The sequence below is a fragment of the Puma concolor genome, chromosome A2, assembly GCF_028749965.1.
Source record: "Puma concolor isolate L17-30 chromosome A2, mPumCon1.1.hap2, whole genome shotgun sequence".
NCBI lineage: Eukaryota > Metazoa > Chordata > Mammalia > Carnivora > Felidae > Puma > Puma concolor.
In genome coordinates this window covers 121,179,819-121,198,359 of record NC_141668.1, presented here as the reverse complement: position 1 = coordinate 121,198,359, position 18,541 = coordinate 121,179,819, and the positions used below count along the sequence as shown (strand labels likewise).

General features: G+C 38.0%; 1 long non-coding RNA gene across 3 annotated transcripts in view; it reads right to left on the bottom strand.

Moving 5' to 3' along the window:
• LOC147583486 (uncharacterized) overlaps positions 1-18,541 on the bottom strand; it is an 813,850-nt gene that overhangs the window by 465,090 nt on the left and 330,219 nt on the right. For all 3 annotated transcript variants that reach the window (XR_015248270.1, XR_015248269.1, XR_015248271.1), the window contains one exon: positions 2,897-3,025. This is a non-coding gene — a long non-coding RNA (uncharacterized LOC147583486). The remainder of the gene's footprint in view (positions 1-2,896; positions 3,026-18,541) is intronic.

Genomic DNA, 18,541 nt, shown 5'->3' with positions numbered 1-18,541 from the left:
CTGTCTGCCCCTCCCACACTCATGCTCTGTCTCTCAAAAATGAATAAACATTAAAAAAAAGAATTAAAAAAAAGAAGACACATGATTAATCTCATAGGCACTCAACTATTGTTTATTAAATTATTAGCTGAATAAATGTGTGTGGTAATTTCAGAGAGCCAAATAGGGATAATAGTAATAAAGGGACCACTTAACCAACAAATCCATCAATACAAATACACCTGTGTGGCATGGTCATATATTTAGCACTATACCGGAAAGTGTTGGGTAATAGGGTCCAGAGAGACTTGGAAAAATAATTGCAATGGTGACATTTAATGTAAAAACATAAAAGCAATCAAAAAATGCCAGTACAAAAGGAGCATGTGATAAAAACAAATATAAAAAGAATCATAAGATAGTAGTGATAAAAATAAATATGAGAAGAAGTATGAGAAGAACGAGAGGTAGCATGATACGATGATAAAAAGAATGCCGAATTTGGGAACTGAAGGACTGCATTCAAATCATAACACTGCCACCCTGTGTTCCATATAACCCTTGGCCAGACAATTAACTCTCTAGCCTTGTTTGCCTTTTTTACAGAATGACTTTCAATTGTCTCTCACTGTGTTCACCCTCTAGATTTCCCATGTGTTGAGTGGTGAATAAGTCAGTTATATGAACGTCAAGTACTAATTTACTGATTTACCTCTACCTGAACATCAAGTACTAATTTATTGATTTCCCTCTACCCTGTGTTTGTCAATCACAAAAACTACTCTGTTAATGAGGTAAAGCAGCATTCAGTACTCAAGGTGCTATGTTTAAATTTTTTTTTACATTTATTTATTTTTGATAGATGGAGAGAGAGAGAGAGACAGAGCACAAATGGGGAAGGGGCAAAGAGAGAAAGAGACACAGAATCAGAAGCAGGCTCCAGGCTCCGAGCTGTCAGCACAAAGCCCAACGCAGGGCTCGAACTCACAAACCATGAGATCATGACCTGAGCTGAAGTCAGACGCTTAACCGACTGAGCCACCCAGGTGCCCCCCCCAATGGTGCTATGTTTAAAAGAAACTACTGAACTCTGTCAAAATCCAGTGACATTACCAAGTACAGGATGAACCACTCTGCTACTTCTTGGATGACTTCACAATTTACATCCTATTCTGGAAACTTCAGAATCTTGTGACAGATCAGATCATGGAACACGGGTCATGTAAATGCCTTCAAGTTGCTCAAATCAGCAACCCCATAACAAGATAGGCAGTCAGATGAGATTATCAGAAGCACAGATGGCACTCAATCGGGTTTAGTGTGGGAGAATTCTCAAAACATGCGGGGATTGAGTTCTCCTTTATGCTACCCCTTTGTGGAAATGCTTTATGTTTAATCAACCTCTCTTTGCCCACATGCCTGAGAAATGCAATTCCCTTTTCAGTGGGGAAAATTGGCCCCTGACTGATTTCCATTATATTTATATATCCTTTGCCTTCCTGGGCATGCATCGGCTGGGTCTCTGCAGTGACAAACTGATGGATGGGGCTCTCTGGAGTGGAGAGGAGATGCAGCTCCATAGGACAGAGTTCCTCCTTTCCATCCATCTGCTCTGAAGGTATACCATCTCCCAGCTGGAAGCCACAGAAACACAACACAAAGATCCTGAGACTCGGAAAAGTGCTTTGAAAAAGAGAACTGAGAAATATAAAGTACAGTTAAAAGTGTCAGGGTATTCGGTTACAGTCCTGGCTCCACTGATAGCTAAATAGGTAACCTTGGATAAATCACATAAACTCATTAATAAAATGGAAATCTTTCTACCTCATTTCTCTTGGGAAATAACCAAAAAGTGAAAACGTATATTAGGAATGCAAGGGTTTTGGGTTTTTTTTGATAAATATGATCATATATAGTCTACTAGGGATAAAAATCTCAAGGTGCTTCCTGTGGTACCCTCATTTGGCCCTGAGCAGTAGAGCTTTGTGGTTACATGTAAGGAAGGGATTTGGAAGTCACCTGCAGGATTTAAATCTCACCTCCAACTCTGGCCATAGGTGTGACCTCACATAAGTTCCTCAAACTGAATTATCAACCTTTTTTTTTTCCTTATCTACAAAATAATTAGCTCACAGAGTTATTGTCATGTTAGTTCCACGTATGACAAAATTAACATAACTGAGTTGATTCTAGTTCTGGAAATTATTCTGGACACGCTGGTGTTATTTGGTATAGTATTTGTGTAAAAGGCTGAAAAGAAGCCAACGTAGAGGATGCTAACACAAATCGTAGAGAAGGCAAAGTTTCTTTCTATGTCTAGTGTGAGCAGGCACCCCCAGACCCTCGTTCCTCCTTCCTGCTATCCCTTTAGTGAGCTCAACGGGATTTTAAAGCAGCTCTTCCTCCACACTGCCAATAGAAGAATGAAATACAGATATAAGATACTGTCCTCCAAAATGTACATTTTGTGGGGCCAAGCACAGGACACAAAGAAAATCAGAGGAAAATTCTAGAGTGTACACACAAATGCTCAAGACATAGGATGTCAGAGATGAAGAAGCAAGGGAATTATCCTAGTGGGATACAAGCCACCATGGCTGTATCACAAAATCACAAAATCACAGTGAAGTTCTTTTGTATTCACAAAGTCACAGTGAAGTTCTTTGAGTGTCTACTGTGAAAACATTGTCCAACATACTTTATTATCTATAATCTCATTCAGTCCTCATAAATCTCCTTCAGAGTAAATATTACCATTCCCCCTTTAGAGAGGAGGAAAGGCTCACAGTGATGTTGCCTGGATGAAGTCACACAGAAGTTATGAAAAGAGAGTAAGTCTGTGATAGGTTTTTGCAGCTCTGCCTTACCTTCCCAGAATTTTAAAAGTTCATTTGGCTGGTCACATAAAATAACTCACCCCTAAGTGTCCAGGGCGGTCTTCTGGATTCTGGACCTTGTGCCGTTATTTTCTTGCTTTCATTGGCCCACTGGAAGCTTCAGTTCCCAAAATCTCCAGATAAGGAGTGGTTCCAAAGGTTCCCTGAACCTAAAAGGGAGAAGAAAATAATAGGTAGACAAAATCGTAATTGCACAAATAAAAAATAATGGCAGAATAGACCACTAAAAATAGGAACTAATATTTCCTGGAAAATGAGGGCAACAAAGTTTAAGACTTTATCCTGATAAAATAAAACTAAAATGTATTAAAGGGAGTTAATTTTACATTTAATAAAGATATAAATTATACTGCAATTATTTGACAACTATTAAAATTAACAAAGAATATTTGAGATCATTTTCCAAAGAAATTACATAACTGCATGCCCATGATATCCTCCAATGTAAAGGGAACCATGCTTGCAAAAAAAACACTGAGAGTTCATCGATTTTCCCAAAGGCTTCCCTGCATCCTTTGATATTCAAATCATCAAATTATTCTCCTTTGAAGCCTATCGTGTCATCCTCCTTGTCGATTTTTCTCTTCTTCAATTATTAACTGGTCTAACTCTGTCAGATCCTCATTTGTCAATTATTTTGCATTTGATTAGAGAAATTCTTCATCATCCCTTCATCTTTGCAAAATCCTGCAGCTTTTTCCAAGACGTGCAGTTTCCTTCTGCAGTCAAATTGGAATATACATGTGCTATGTTGTCAGATGTCTGAGAGTACCCAGCAAAGGTACCAATGCTGTGGATGTAGAGAGCAGTATGTTAAGTGAAGAGAGATATTCTCATGGACACTAACTGTAATGAGGGGACAGTTTATTAGTCCATGCTCTCATTCACTGATGCCTTTCATCCCACTCTCCTACATAGCTGTAACTCTAGGGGTGATGGTAAATAATATTATGGTAAAAGGATTCTCTGTATTAGGAAGAATAATAACTCCTAAGTCCTGGGGAGCTCTTCACAGACAGCAAGCTACTTTCACATCCACCACCAGTGTATCCTAACACTATCCTTTAAAGAGAGGTGGAGTAAGTATTTTTATATACAATTTCACAGATGAGGAAATTGAGACTCAGCAAGGTGTACATTTTTAAAGAATTTCTTCCTAACCTACTCTCCATCTTCAAAGTATTAACTTTTGTTTACTATTTTCTTGCTTGGCATTGAGTACTGTGCTAAGTATTTTACATGTAGCACCCCATTTATTCCTGATAACTGTCTGAGTGAATGATTACAATTAGGCATAATTAACTTAATTTTGTAAAAACAAAACTGAGGATAATTAAAGTTAAGGAACTTGTTGTATTAAGTCACTTATTGCTACAACAATCCTGTATAAGAAATGACCCCAAAATCTCAAAGGCTTCCAACAACAATCATTTATTTCTTACTCAAAGAATCAGCTGGGGGGCTGAGTTGACTCTGGTTCAGGCAGTAAGTTGGGTTCAGATCTGTTCCATGTGGGTCATTTATGACCCATGCTGAAGTTGCAGTAGCTATCTGGGGCAAGACCTCCTCATGACATGTCAGCAGTGCATGAGGCTATGTTCATGTCATATCCCCGAACCTGCCACTGTCCAAAATGAGTCACTGAATAAAACCAACTCAATGGAAAAAGAATGTAGAATCTGTCTACACTGCTGGGAAGCACTGAAGAGTCACACGACTAAGAGTATGGGTGGATAACCTATCATAGGTGTGGGCAGGCAAAGAGGGTAACAGTTACGTATTTTGTATTTCTGACAACAGCCATATCTTACCACTGGCCCAAGTCTCCCCACCAAGTTCTGACTCCAGAGCCCATGCTGTTAATCACTTCCAGGTACTTTGCAGGAACTGCACCCAACGCACAAAAGTGAGTCCTTGTGGTCATGTTGATACTATATCACCACTTCCTCCTGATCAAAGTTGTTTGTCACCTTCTAGCTGAACCCTCGTGATCCTCCTCTGTATATATAGTCCCGTGTAGCTCAGGAGCTAACCCAGAACTGGATGATTACTTTCTGTATTTCGAGGACAGCAGCTAAGAAGAAAAGATTTCCTCCTGGGCTGCACTGACCTTAATAGTATATTGAAACAGCAATTCTCAGTTCACAAAGCATTTTCATAGTTCTTATCTCAATGGACCCTTCTCCCTTAAATTTCAGGTGATAGACATTATTATAGCCATTTTAAAGATTTAGAAGCTGAGGCTTAGCAAAACAAAATTACTCTACAAATACATAGTTCATGAGCTCCCTGGTCTGGAAATGACGTGAAACCTTCTGCTTAATGTACTTCTATCATCTGGGCAAGCCACTTACTGAGGCTCCTGCAGATGACTTCACTTAATTTTCACAGCAGTGAAATGGGTCAGATGTTCTTATCTGTTTCTGTACACAAGAAGTTAGAACTGTCCCAGGTCATAAGTGAGGGAAGTGGCAAAACCATAGTCCAGCCCAGCTGTGTCACTGCACTGCCTCTTCCTTTAAACTCTACATGCTATTTTGTTTCTTCTTTCATTCTTGTCCCACCTCTCCACTAGGCAATCAGCTGCCAAAAGCCAGATGGTCTCTTGCCTCAAACCCTTGTGATGTAGCCAAACCATGGTCTGGACCCAGGATTTGTCTTTGACTCCATACCTGAACATTTTCGTTCTTTTTTTTTTCTCAGTCTCCTGTATGCTACTCTGTCTAGTTCCATCTGGATCAATTGCTTGCTGACCCTCAGGCCTATTGGCTAGATCCTGATGCCTATTACCTCTCATCCTGCCACACAGAACTTCTCTTCTTAATGTCCTATTTTAAGACATTTCTACATTTACAACTCTATCAGTTTGGACTAGAATGTCTTCAAGTTCAACTTTGGGACAAACAGGTTTTCAACATGTTTACAAGAATAAATCTATCCTTGATGTTTTTGTCCACAATATGTCTCATATATTTAAAATGTTCTTTTTATTTAAATTTACATATAATAAAATTAAACCTTTTTATGTATAGTTCCATGGCATTTAACACATGAATAAGTTTGTGTTACTATCATAACTGATGCACAGAACCATTCTGTCACTTCAAAATTCCCTTCTGCTTTCCCTTTATAGTTACACCCTTCTTCACTCCTAACAATTGATACCCACTGATTAGTTCCTCACTGCTATAATTTTGTGTTTTCAAGAATGTCATATAATATGTAACCTTTTGAGCCTGGCTTCTCTCACTCACGATAATGCCTTTGAGATGCATCCAGAATGTTGTATGCATAAATAGGCCATTCCTTCTTATTGCTGAGTGACATTTCATTGTATGGATGTGCCCTGGTTTGTTTTTACATTTCTCTGTTGAAGGACATTTGGAAAGTTTCCAGTTTGGACTGATTATGAATAGAGCTGTCATAAACATTCACATATAGATGTTTGTATGAACAGAAGTTTTCATTACTCTAGGATAAGCATCCAGGAGCAGACTGCTAGGTCATATGATAAATGTATTCTTAACTTTATAAGAAAGTGCCATACAGTTTTCCAGAGTTAGAGGTAGTTTTCTTACCTACCTCTATGCAGTTTTATTACAGGCAGACTTTTGTTTGTTGTTTTGTTTTGTTTTGTTTTGTTTTGTTTTAGAGAGAGTGTGAACAAGGGAGAGGGCAGAGGGAGAGAGAGAAAGAATTTTAAGCAGGCTCCATACTCAGTACAGAGTCCAATGTGGGGCTTGATGCCATGACCCTGGGATCATGACCTGAGCCAAAAATCAAAAGTGGGACTCTCAACTGACTGAGTCACCCAGATGCCCCTCACAGATTCTGTTACAGTGCTTACACCCGGTCTTTGCTCCTCCAGATTTACTCTTGGCTCTTCTCCATCTTTCTCCATGCTCAGAAGACTAGTATCCATGGCTACACCAAGTAACTCCCTTATTTTTTGCTTCCCATTGGGTTTGGCTTGTGGGAGGCACTGTCAAGATGGCAGAAGGCAGGAAGAGAAGGATGTCAGGATTTGCTTGCCTGATACCTCCCTTCTGGTTGTCACAGTTGTTGTATCTCTCTAACATAACCATTGTTTCTTCCAGGCCACACACTTTGATTCCCTTGCCTCCATGGGCCTATTCTTGGTCACCAGAGGTCAATGCACTGTCTCTGATCATTGTATATTCTTTTTATATTCATATGTTTATATTCTTTTTATATTTATATTAATGTTTGCAAAGTCACTATAAAATAGGAAGATAGCTGAGAAAACAGAGGCACAAGGATAAATTGCCTGGGGTCACATAGGTGGTAATTAGCAAAGCCAAGATGAAAATCCAAGTCTTTTCACCCTTAAGCCCATGTTCTTCCCAATAAACTGACTGCATCTTATTTGTGTCAATTCTCTTTTCATATATCCCTAGAGATAATTCACCACACATGCTGGGAACATTAAAATAAACTAGCAAAGTCTTGAATTTATTGTCCACATCTTCTCTGCATGTTGACTACATCAACATAGCTTCTCTTCTTCCTATTTATTGATTTTCTTTCTTATTTTTTTCTTGTTTTTAAGTGAAAGAGAGACAATGGGGGAGGGGCAGAGAGAGAGAGAGAAAGAGAGAGAGAATCCCAAGTAAACTATGCACTGTTAGCACAGAGCCCAACGTGGGGCTTGAACACATGAACTTTGAGATCATGACCTGAGCAAAAGTCAGACGCTTAACTGAGTCACCCAGGCACCCCTGATTTTGTTTCTTTATTCCTAATACCCATGGTATCTTTTGTATCAATTCTAAGCTTAATAAAAAATGATCAAAATTCCTGAATAAAACATGGGAAGGCTAAATAAAATATTTTTGTTCTTAAGTGAATATTGTCTAATGCTAATATGCCCTATATTCATTATTTCAATGAATAATTGAATACATTAATAATTTCTTTTAAACTTTAAATATTTTAACATAAACATCTACTGGAACAATGGTGAAATTGAAAGGAACCATTCTTATTTAACAAAATAACCAAAGCCTATGGGTGTCTGGCTTTACTACCCTTAGGAAGAACATGAATATAGACACAATGCACAGCTCTATATGCACATTCATCTATTCATTCCTTTGCAAATTACTGACTTCATTTAAGTCATTTACCCAACGTCTTTCTACTAGTAAATAGAGGAGCTACTTCTCTTGTTTTTCACATCAGGAATCTATTTACTATGTGAGAGTAATTTAAACTGGGATCTGTAGAACCCCAGGGGTCCCTACATGCACTCTTAAGGATGTGCTAGGTGCTCTTCAGGGTAACCAACCACCCCAATTGTTCCAAGAGTGAGGGTTTTTCCCAACATGTGGGACTTTCAGCACTAAAACTCGGAATATTCTGGGCAAACTGTGGGACTTTCAGCACTAAAACTTGGAATATTCTGGGCAAACTAATGAAATGATCATTCTAACTGGACAGAATGTGTTTGAATTCAATTACAGGAAGGTCACCCAGATGATTCAGTATATGTGTGTATATACACACATATACATACATATATATAGATATATATACACACATGTGTATATATATACATATATATTAATATTAATATTGGAATTATGCAAACAAAATTATTTGTAGCTTTAATCCTCTTCCCTACCACATTTCCTTTCCCTTATCCTCAACTCCAGAGGAGCCAGAAGCAGAAGACTGAGTTGGGGGTAAAGTGGAGAAAGGAGAGCAAAGAACAGCCTGCATTTCCTTCGCCATTGCTGGTCAGTGGAATGCAAGGAAAACCTAAACTCGAATGAGCAGATCAGCTCTGAATTGGATGACAGACTGGATTCTTGAATTCTCCATCTCTGAAAATGATATTGGTAATTATCTCAAAGTGACCAGAAAACTAATGGAATCTGCTTAACGCAGCAGGTGGGAAAAGAGAAAGGAATTCAATAGACATTTGAAGGCAGAACTGGGCACAAAACAAGGCCCTTTCTTGGCTGTTCCCTACCAAAGCCAGCCTGCTTTAAAAAGTAGTTATGGGAATGCAGGTTATCTCTTTGAATATTGATTTCAATTCTTCTGGGTGAATTCCCAGATGTAGAATTGCTGGATTATATGCTAGTTCTAGTTTTAATTTTTTGCAAAATCCCTATACTATTTTCTATAGCAGCTGCATCATTCCCACCAACAATGCATGTGTTCCAATTTCCCCACATCCTCACCAACATTTATCTTTATTTTTAAATAATAGCAACCCTAACAGATACGAAGTTTGCTTTTGATTTGCACTTCCCTGATGATTAGTGACACTGAACATCTTTTCCTATACCTGTTGGCCATTTGTATGCCTCTTTTTGCAGAAACGTCTATTCAATCTGATTATTTGGATATTTTTGCTATTGAATTATAGGAGTTCCTTACACATTTTGGATATTAACCTCTTATAAAATATATGGTTTGCAGCATTATTCATAATATCCAAGATACCTGAACAACATAAATGTTGATCAATGGATGAATTTAAAAAAAAAAAGAAAATGTGGTATATACATATGATGGAATACTATTCAGCCTTTAACAAGAAATAAATCCAGGGGTGCCTGGGTGACTCAGTCAGTTAAGCATCTGACTCTTGGTTTTGGCTCAGGTCATGATCTCATGGGTTTGTGGGACTGAGCCCCATGTCAGGCTCTGCACTGACAGTGCAAAACTTGCTTGGGATTCTGTCTCTTTCTCTCTCTCCCTCCCTCCCTCCCTCCCTCCCTCTACTCCCCTGACCTTGTTCTCTCTCTCTCTCAAAATAAATAAACATTTCAACAACAAAAGGAGAGAAATCCTTCCATATGTGACAACATGAATGAACCTGGAGGATATTATTCTAAGTGAATATGTCAGTCACAGAAAGAAAAATACTTCATGATGTCACATGTGGAATAGAAAACAGTCAAACTCATAGAAACAGAAAGTAGAATGGTTGTTGTCAGGGGCTGGGAGAAGAAAGGAATGGGAACTTGCTGTTTGACAGTTATAAAGTTTCATTTATATAAGATAAATAAGTTTTATAAATCTTTATACAACCATGGTGCCATTTTTAACAATAGTGTAGTATACACTTTAAAGCTTATTAAGAGGATAGGACTCATTTCAAGTGTACTTACCACAATTCTAAAAAAAAAAAAAAACAAAACAAAACAAAAAAAAAGGTAAGGCAGTTATGAAAGAATCAAAGGCCCCAGTGAATGACTTATACGTGGAAAAGGAGAGGCAGGGATCAGGGTTCTCAGTCTACCTATGGGAGAAACTGGAGTAACAATGATACTTCCATGTATTATTAAGGCCAATGACGTGGAGATGGAAGGTTTAAGTTCTAGTAATATTGTATCACTTCCTGGCTGTGAGACATTGGGAAAGTCATGAACTATTTGAAGCCTCACTTCTGCATCTGTGACATGGGAATGGTAATATCCACCGCATATGGTTCTGGTGATGGGAAAATATGTATGCACAAGTGGTTTGTAAATATAAAGCACTATGGAGACATGAAATATGATCATTGGCAACAGAAAGAAAATCAAGAGAAAGAGTTTCAATAAGGCATAGACAGCTGGTTTTCTATGAGGTCATTCTCAAAGGAAAAACCACAGAGGAGTGGATGAATCCTTAGATAGTAGAAAACAAGACCAGAAATCAAGGTCAGGGTTTTTGATTTATGGCTTTCTCAGGTGAAAGACAGCCACAGTCAAGTATTTTGTACCACACCCTTCCCTCACTCCCTTGTTCAATTTCAACTCATCCTTCTGATTTCATTCATCTTAATGAGCACTTCCTCAGGGAAGCTTTCTCTGAACACCCTTCCCACCTGTCAGAAAAAGTCCACCTCAACATAGTTGAAATGTCACATTTACTTTTTCAATTACTTGATTGATGCACTTCTCCACCCAATGCCTAGATAGCAAGCACCAAGGAGGAAGGAACCAGAACCATGGAGGTTTATCTTTATATCCTTATCACCAAGCAGATTGACTGGTGTGGAATAAATGTATACTGAAAACCTTAATGAATAAATGAATAATACATTCTGCCCCATCTGTCCTTCCTGATCTGCCTAATAATACTACATACCATCTATCCTTGAATTCTGAAACTTTATTATATCTAGCCTTTCATTGGAGTTTAAGTTAATGTTGTGCCTCTCCAAATTGACTCTCTGTTCTGTAAAGACAGATGTTGGTTTGTCTCTATTTGTTCACCCCACATTGCCCAGGATGTGGATGAACTCATAGGTGGTACTCAGTAAGAACACAGTGCCTCTTAGTCAGCTCATGAATCCACTTTTTCCACCATCCTTGCCAACTGCACCCAGGGGAGCTCAATTCAGAAATGGATGCCAATTGGATCTCTAATTAAAGTATATTATTCAGATTCTGACAAGGCCTCCACATGCATAATGGATCTATAGAGTCCTTTGTCCAAACGGTCTCAAACTGCACCTCAGAGTCCCAGGGTTCACTGCAGAATTTCACAAGCTGAGCAGACAGAGAAGCTTGGTGGGAGCCAAAGGGGAGATTTTAAGTTTCCTCATCTTTTCTATAGGCCAAGAAGCTGTCCTCTCTGTTCGATACATGGGGGGTTCAGGTTAAGATTTTAGTGGCCAAAAACAACTGCTCTAGTACAATGCTAGCATTTTACTTAGGGGGAATTACCCAGATAATGGAGGGAATTGGTGGCTGAAAACTGACAGCAGAACGCCACACGAGAAAACTACAGTGATAATCTCTTCCGAATGGAGTATTTTCCAAGTTTCTATGTAATCTGAGCCTCAATTTCTATGAAGGTAACAGTCCCCAGAACCCTCTCTGTATCACATATTCTATGATCTGGCTGATTTGGCATTATTAATAATATCATTTAGAGAGTAGAATTTAATAGTCATCCATAGAGACTTGCTGAGCATGTCAGTGTGTGAGCCCATGCAAGTGAATTCCCTCATGGGTGTGGGCTTAGGTATGTCTTCCGTAAAAGAAATCATCCTGTCATTAATCTGTGTACAGCCACACTTGTCAACAGTAATCACAGCAACATCAGTAACCGGCAGAACACAGAATAGATATTTTGGGGGAAATGGACACATCTAAGACATTCCAAAAACGGAATGATCTCTAGCATTTGTACTCGTTAATCTAAGTATGCAGGGTCTATTTTCATTGACAATGCTTTTTTTTCATTTATTCTTTCTGACTTCTTCAATGAATATAAGTTTATAATATTATTTTCCATTTTATAATCTTATGGGCTGAATCACTGAAAACATACAATTAAACCAGCAAAAAGAAGGAACCTATTTTAGGCACTATAAGACAGGGAATATTAAAAATGTCCCAAGACAATAGACACTGTTTTCTCTTGAGAAGCTCTGCCATTAATCTAACCAAGAAAAGAAATTTTCCGGGCCTAAATGATCATAATGAAAAGAAACATACATACACACACACACACACACACACACACACACACACACACACACACAGCAACAGATCACTGCAAAAGAAATTCAAAAATAATGGGAGAAAGTTGGTTAGCAAACAGCATGAGTCTTAGTGTTTATTTAAAGGAAAAAAATATTAAAAAAAACTACCTCTCACAAATCATTCTCAACCTCTTTTGGTCTCAATACCTTATGTACTTAAAATCAATTGAAGACCCCACAGCATGTGTTTATGAGAGCTGTATCTTTCAATATTTACCATGCTTAAAATTAAAATTGAAAACTATAGAGAATATTTATTAATCTATCTTAAATAACAATAAACTAATTACATTCATAACATATTTCTATGAAAAATGAAAAAAAAAAGGCTTTCACCACTGAAAAGCTGTGAAGCTCAGGTTGGCAACTATACATTTTTCTGAAATTCGAAATAGTGGCATGGACCCTCAAATTTGCCATTGGCAAATAGTGATGGCAGCTGTTTTTCTTGAAATGGCATGCTCAGTTCATTCATTTTAGAGAAAATGTCTGCCAAATGCCAAATACCAATAGCGTATCAGTTAGTTGGTCTTTCAAGTAAAAATGCTGTTCAATGAAAAAAGCAGATAGTTCTACTCACAGCTCAAACAACTGCTGAACCACGTTTCCTCAAGATGACCATTATATCATACTTGGCTTGCAACAGAAATATTTCATGTGTGCTTATTATTTCTTCACACAGAATAATTAATTAAATTAATAATGTTGCTGCCTCATCAAGGACAGTCCTAAGTGAAACTAGCATTTTTTTAATATGAAATTTATTGTCAAATTGGTTTCCATACAACACCCAGTGCTCATCTCAACAGGTGCCCTCCTCAATGCCCATCACCCACTTTCCCCTCCCTCCCATTCCCCATCAACCCTCAGTTTATTCTCAGTCTTTAAGAGTCCTTATGGTTTGCCTCCCTACCTCTCTAACTTTTTTCCCCCTTCTCCTCCCCCATGGTCTTCTGTCAAGTTTCTCAGGATCCACCTAAGAGTGAAAACATATGGTATCTGCAATGAGAAAGCATGAAATATGGCCTTTTGTAGCATTTTTTTAATACTGTAAATACATGGTTTGAAGAATACAAAGACTCCTCATATGATTTAATCCTACTGCCTTGGTTTGTACTGAAGCAGCATTATTTTTGAATTGGCAGTATCAGTGGAAAAAACATATGGCATCTTGGCATTACTATGAAAATAGTTTGAACTTTCAGACTCCATGAAAGGGTCTTGGGGACCTCCAGGGGACTACAGGGATGACCAACTGTCTTAAATTCTTCTTCTCTTTCTTTCCTCCCTGTGCTTGTAAACAAAGCCAGTGGAAGCCTGGAGACAAATACTGATGGGCAACCACAGGTAAATATACTATGTCTCCTGTCCCCAAAGACCCCGGGCTCCTTGAAAGCCCCATCTCCTAGTGATACACTCTCTTTCTTCCCCCACATGGACCCCTGTCATTTGCAACAAAAAAAGTCCCTAATCAAGCAGAGTATTCAAAAGGCCCAAACCTGACCTTTCAGGTTTGATTCCATTCCATGGATTTTCCATCCATTCCATGGGTTTTCCATAGCGTACTTAATATTATTTATATCTATAATATAGTAGCATTGATTAATTGATCAGTATGTAAACATTCATTCTCATTCTTTTTCTTACATTCTGAAACATGTTATGAGTAAGTTTATTAGATTAAATTATATGAAATTTCCATTTTGGAGTGTGTCAAAAATGGTTAAACAAAATCAATTTCATATAGTTCAACCTAATAACCAAAGCATTATTTTCTATTATTAGAAGGGAAAAAAACAAAATACATCAGCTGAAAAAAAATGGACTGTCTTCAAGTGATGGACATTTGTCCATCCAAGGAGGGACATTTACTCCAATAAGAAGGAAATTCAGGGAGGTAAAGATTCCCTGACTTAAAATGTGTTTAAGTTGAAACAAACAAGGCAATTTTGGACCCTGCTGGTTTCACTCAAATATTGAACACATCTGTTTTTTGTTTCCATGACCCGATATTGTTGAGAAAGATAGATCTCCCATTGCTGATGTCCTTCCATGTGGACATCTCTCACACACCCCATCCCACTCATTCCTCCCCATTGAGAAATTTGAGATAAAGAACAGGAACTTAACTGGACCTATCCACCCTTTCTCTTAGGATGACACATTCTGCTCTATACCTTCAAACTGTACCTTGAACAGGGGCAGCCTCCTAGGTGAGAAGAGATGGGCTGTGTTGCTGTAGCACTGTTTTCAGTAGAAATTTTTATAGTAATCTGGGGTTCACAGTAAATAATCACACAATAAGCCCATACCCAAAGCGCTGACTTCTCAATGTCTAGCTCTCAATATGGCAGGAAAAGAAAGATTAATTTTTGACTCTTTAGACATCAACATCGTGTTGTTCATATTTATTCACCCAGTCCATAACATAATGCCTCGCACACAGCAGCCATTGAACAAATTTTTGTTGAATGAGTGAATACTTGCAAATACGTAGCTTCTTAAGAATTAGACTCTGGGTTACCCATGCATGAAGCCCATGGGAAGAAGTTTATATTTTATGTTAAGGATGTTGAGGGAGTGGGAAATTAATGAAGGTTTGAAGCAGGAGGATGCATGATCAAATTCATGTTTAAAATGTTAATTAAATAAGTGTAAAGACAAATGGAAATTTGTTTCTGGTGGAGATCCAGACAAGGGCAGGTGGTGGCGAGTGTGGGAGGAGATTGTCATATGGATCTGTTTCCACCTCATTACTTTCATGGTCTTCTTTCCAGAGATGAAATGGGGAACTAGGCATCCTGCTTGATCTCTGTAGGTGGGTGGTATTACTTTTGCGACCTGCTCCGGATATCTGGCTGTTTGTCCTTGATACAACAAGGCCTCTCTGGGGCTTATGATGATGATGTAAATTATTTTCCTCAGAGGGAAAATAAAATTGACTGTGGAATTTTATTGATGAGTTTTGGCTATCTGCTTCTTAAAGATAAAAAGCCTTCCACACATTACATGACTGGCAATTTAGACACTCCTTCATAGTCATTGTGGTCTAGTGATCATGGATGTCAAGTGGGGACAAATCATTTTCTTGTCTTTGCCTTCTGTCTCAGAACTGCTCTGTAAACAGGCTGATGGAATATTTCAGATATGGCAAGCAGACCTGAGGACCAGCTTTAAGGTTTTAAGGGTAATTTTACCACTTACCACTCTCACCTATAAATTGGTCTCTTTTCCCTTAAAAGTCACCATCTTTAGTAAAAGCCACATCATCTACAACATGGAAGGAGGAAGAGACTGCCAGCCTAGCCAACTAGATCAGCTGGATTAATCATGACCATTTGTAGGATAAAAGAGTAGATCAGCAAAAGCCCATATCTAAAATCAAATTGTAAGAAAAAGTTGGAGTTGGTATTAAAGCCAATAGCGACCAGGAGTAAATGTACAACAGTTTGACATTGTCCCAAACTCACGAGGCTATTTGTTATCAAATACAAAGGTAAAACGGAAGCGTAATAGCTATTGATACTGTTTTTCCCCACAATCCCTAAGACTTGGAACTTGGATTCCTGATGAAAACTGGTAGGGTTTAGATCATGCTGCAAGTGAAGAGCACAGAAGTGAAACCACACCACCTTTCCAGTCTCCAGCATAACAGGATTAAGTGTTCTCCTTTACCAGAGTCACATTCATCAGAGAAATGTTTGCTTACAAGTTCAGTTGTGCAGTTTTTTGCATGGATAAGCCATAGAGTCTAATTCTTAAGAAGCTAAATATTTGCATTCATTCATTCATTCAACAAATATTTACTGGATGGCTGCTGTGTGCCAGGTGTTATATTACAGACTAAGTAAATAGATATTAACAAAACAGACACAGTCTGTAACCTCAGGATTACAATATATGCAGGCATGTGCAGAATATAAAATTTCCATTTCTTCTCTTTTTTAACGTTTATTTTTGAGAGAAAGAGACAGAGCGTGAGGGGAAGAGGGACAGAGAGAGGGAGACAGAATTGGAAGCAGGCTCCAGGCTCTGAGCTGTCAGCACAGAGCCTGATGTGGGGCTCAAACTCACAAACCGGGAGATCATGACCTGAGCTGAAGTTGGATGCTCAACCGACTGAGCCACCCAGGTGCCCCTAAAATTTCTATTTCTAAGCCAGATACCATGAAAACAATTTAACCTATGCAATTATTATATAGATGAGAAAACTGAGGTCTAAGGAGTTACTTTCCTAGAATCACATAGGTAGTAAACAATAGCATCAGAGGTGATGATAAACACCATTAATCTCTATTGAATACTATGTACCAAGTTCCTGGTAAGCAAGTTCTTGACATGGGCTACTTTCATAACTTTTTATGTAAGTTTTCTAAGATAAGTACTATGTTCATCTTAATTTTCTAGATAAGACAGATATATGTTCATAGTCCTGGGAAATCATTGAGCTAAGGTTTATTTCTAGGCAGGGTGACTTGAGGAATTCCTAATCACTATTATACTCTAAAAATATGTCAGCTCAGCAACACACCCCCTCATCACCAGTTAAAGTCTAACACCTACTAGTATCCACAAAACAAAGAGAATTTAGCCAATGTATAAAGAGAGGGTGATACAGTAACCATCTGTTTGCTTGCATTAAAGCCAGGAATGGCCATGCAAAAATAAAATAGCTTTGAGATTTCCAAAAAGTATCTTAAATCTTGGTCACTGGTATATCAAATTTTAAACTAAGAATTATACATGTTATAAAATGATTATTCTTAACAATAGAGGTTGAAAGGATGTAAGTTCCTTCATTTTACCAGCAAGCTTCCAAGAGGATCTTGAAATTTTATAACTTTCAGGTCCCTCAAAACTTATATTTGTCACTACTTTAGCCATATAGAAGTGTGTCTTAAGAGTTAACTCTGGCTTGACGTTTACCATGAGACTTTGGGTAATTCATCTCCTGGAACCCCTATTTCCATATCTACTAAATGGATATATACAATCTTGGCATCATAGGGTTGCTAGGAGAATGAGAGTGGCCATGTTCATATAGCAAGAAAGATCAATGTTACATGTTGCTTCTTATACCTCAATTTCCTTGAGGATAGCTTTTATCTGTAGTAACAAAACCTCAAGATACAGTGGCTAAAATGACTAAGGGTCCACCTTTCCTGATTAGTAAGTCTAGAAAGAGTCTCAGAAATATCATGGGGATCCAGACTCACTGAGTCTTACTCTTTAGCCTTCCTTAGTGTAGACTCCATCCTCATGGTCTCAGAATGACTGCTCTACTCCAGATATTGTGTTTGCATTTTAGGAAGAAAAAAAGGAGAAGGGAACATGAGGTATGCCAGTTAAATTCATCTCCTTATATCAGGAAAAATATTATTATTTCTAGAAAGTCCACTGTGTAAGGAGAGAGTTAATTTGTACGGAATCTGTAATAATTCTATTCTTACCTCAGGGATGCCTGGGACCATGCCAGGAAGCATGGTACTGACCTTTGGGCAAGAAAGGGATAAAATGCACTGGCTAGTGGTTTATAATATTATGTTTAAAGTCCCAAACTCCCCAGAAGGCATGCTATACCAGCTTCTCTATACTGTTTACTGCAAACATGTAGATTGATAGGCTACAGCTGATTTACCTGGTTTTATAGCCTAGTTTGTGTTATTTGACCAGTAGGGTATAAAAAAACTCAGTAAACTTGTGCCTTAGCTTCCCTGAGAACAAGCTATCTCACATGTATCTTGATAGTTTATTATCTGGTAAGGAAGTACCTCCTCTGAGACTGAGAATCTATGCCTAGGTATCTCCAACTTCCCTGATGTTTACCCATGATTTCTGTCTCCTGCTATATTGTATCTTATGTCATCATTCAAGATACATACGTATGTATATGTATATTTATAGAGATATACATATATATCTTTAAATATATATATATCTCTATATATGATATATAGATATATTTATACAGAGATAATATTTATGTGTCTAGAATTTATATATACATGTGTGTGTGTATATATATATATGATCTGCATTTACACACAGGATCTCTATTTCTGTGTTACACACACACACACACACACACACACTTATGAGTTGTTTTATTTATCCAACCCTGTGTAAACGTTGCAACCATCCAGTTATATCT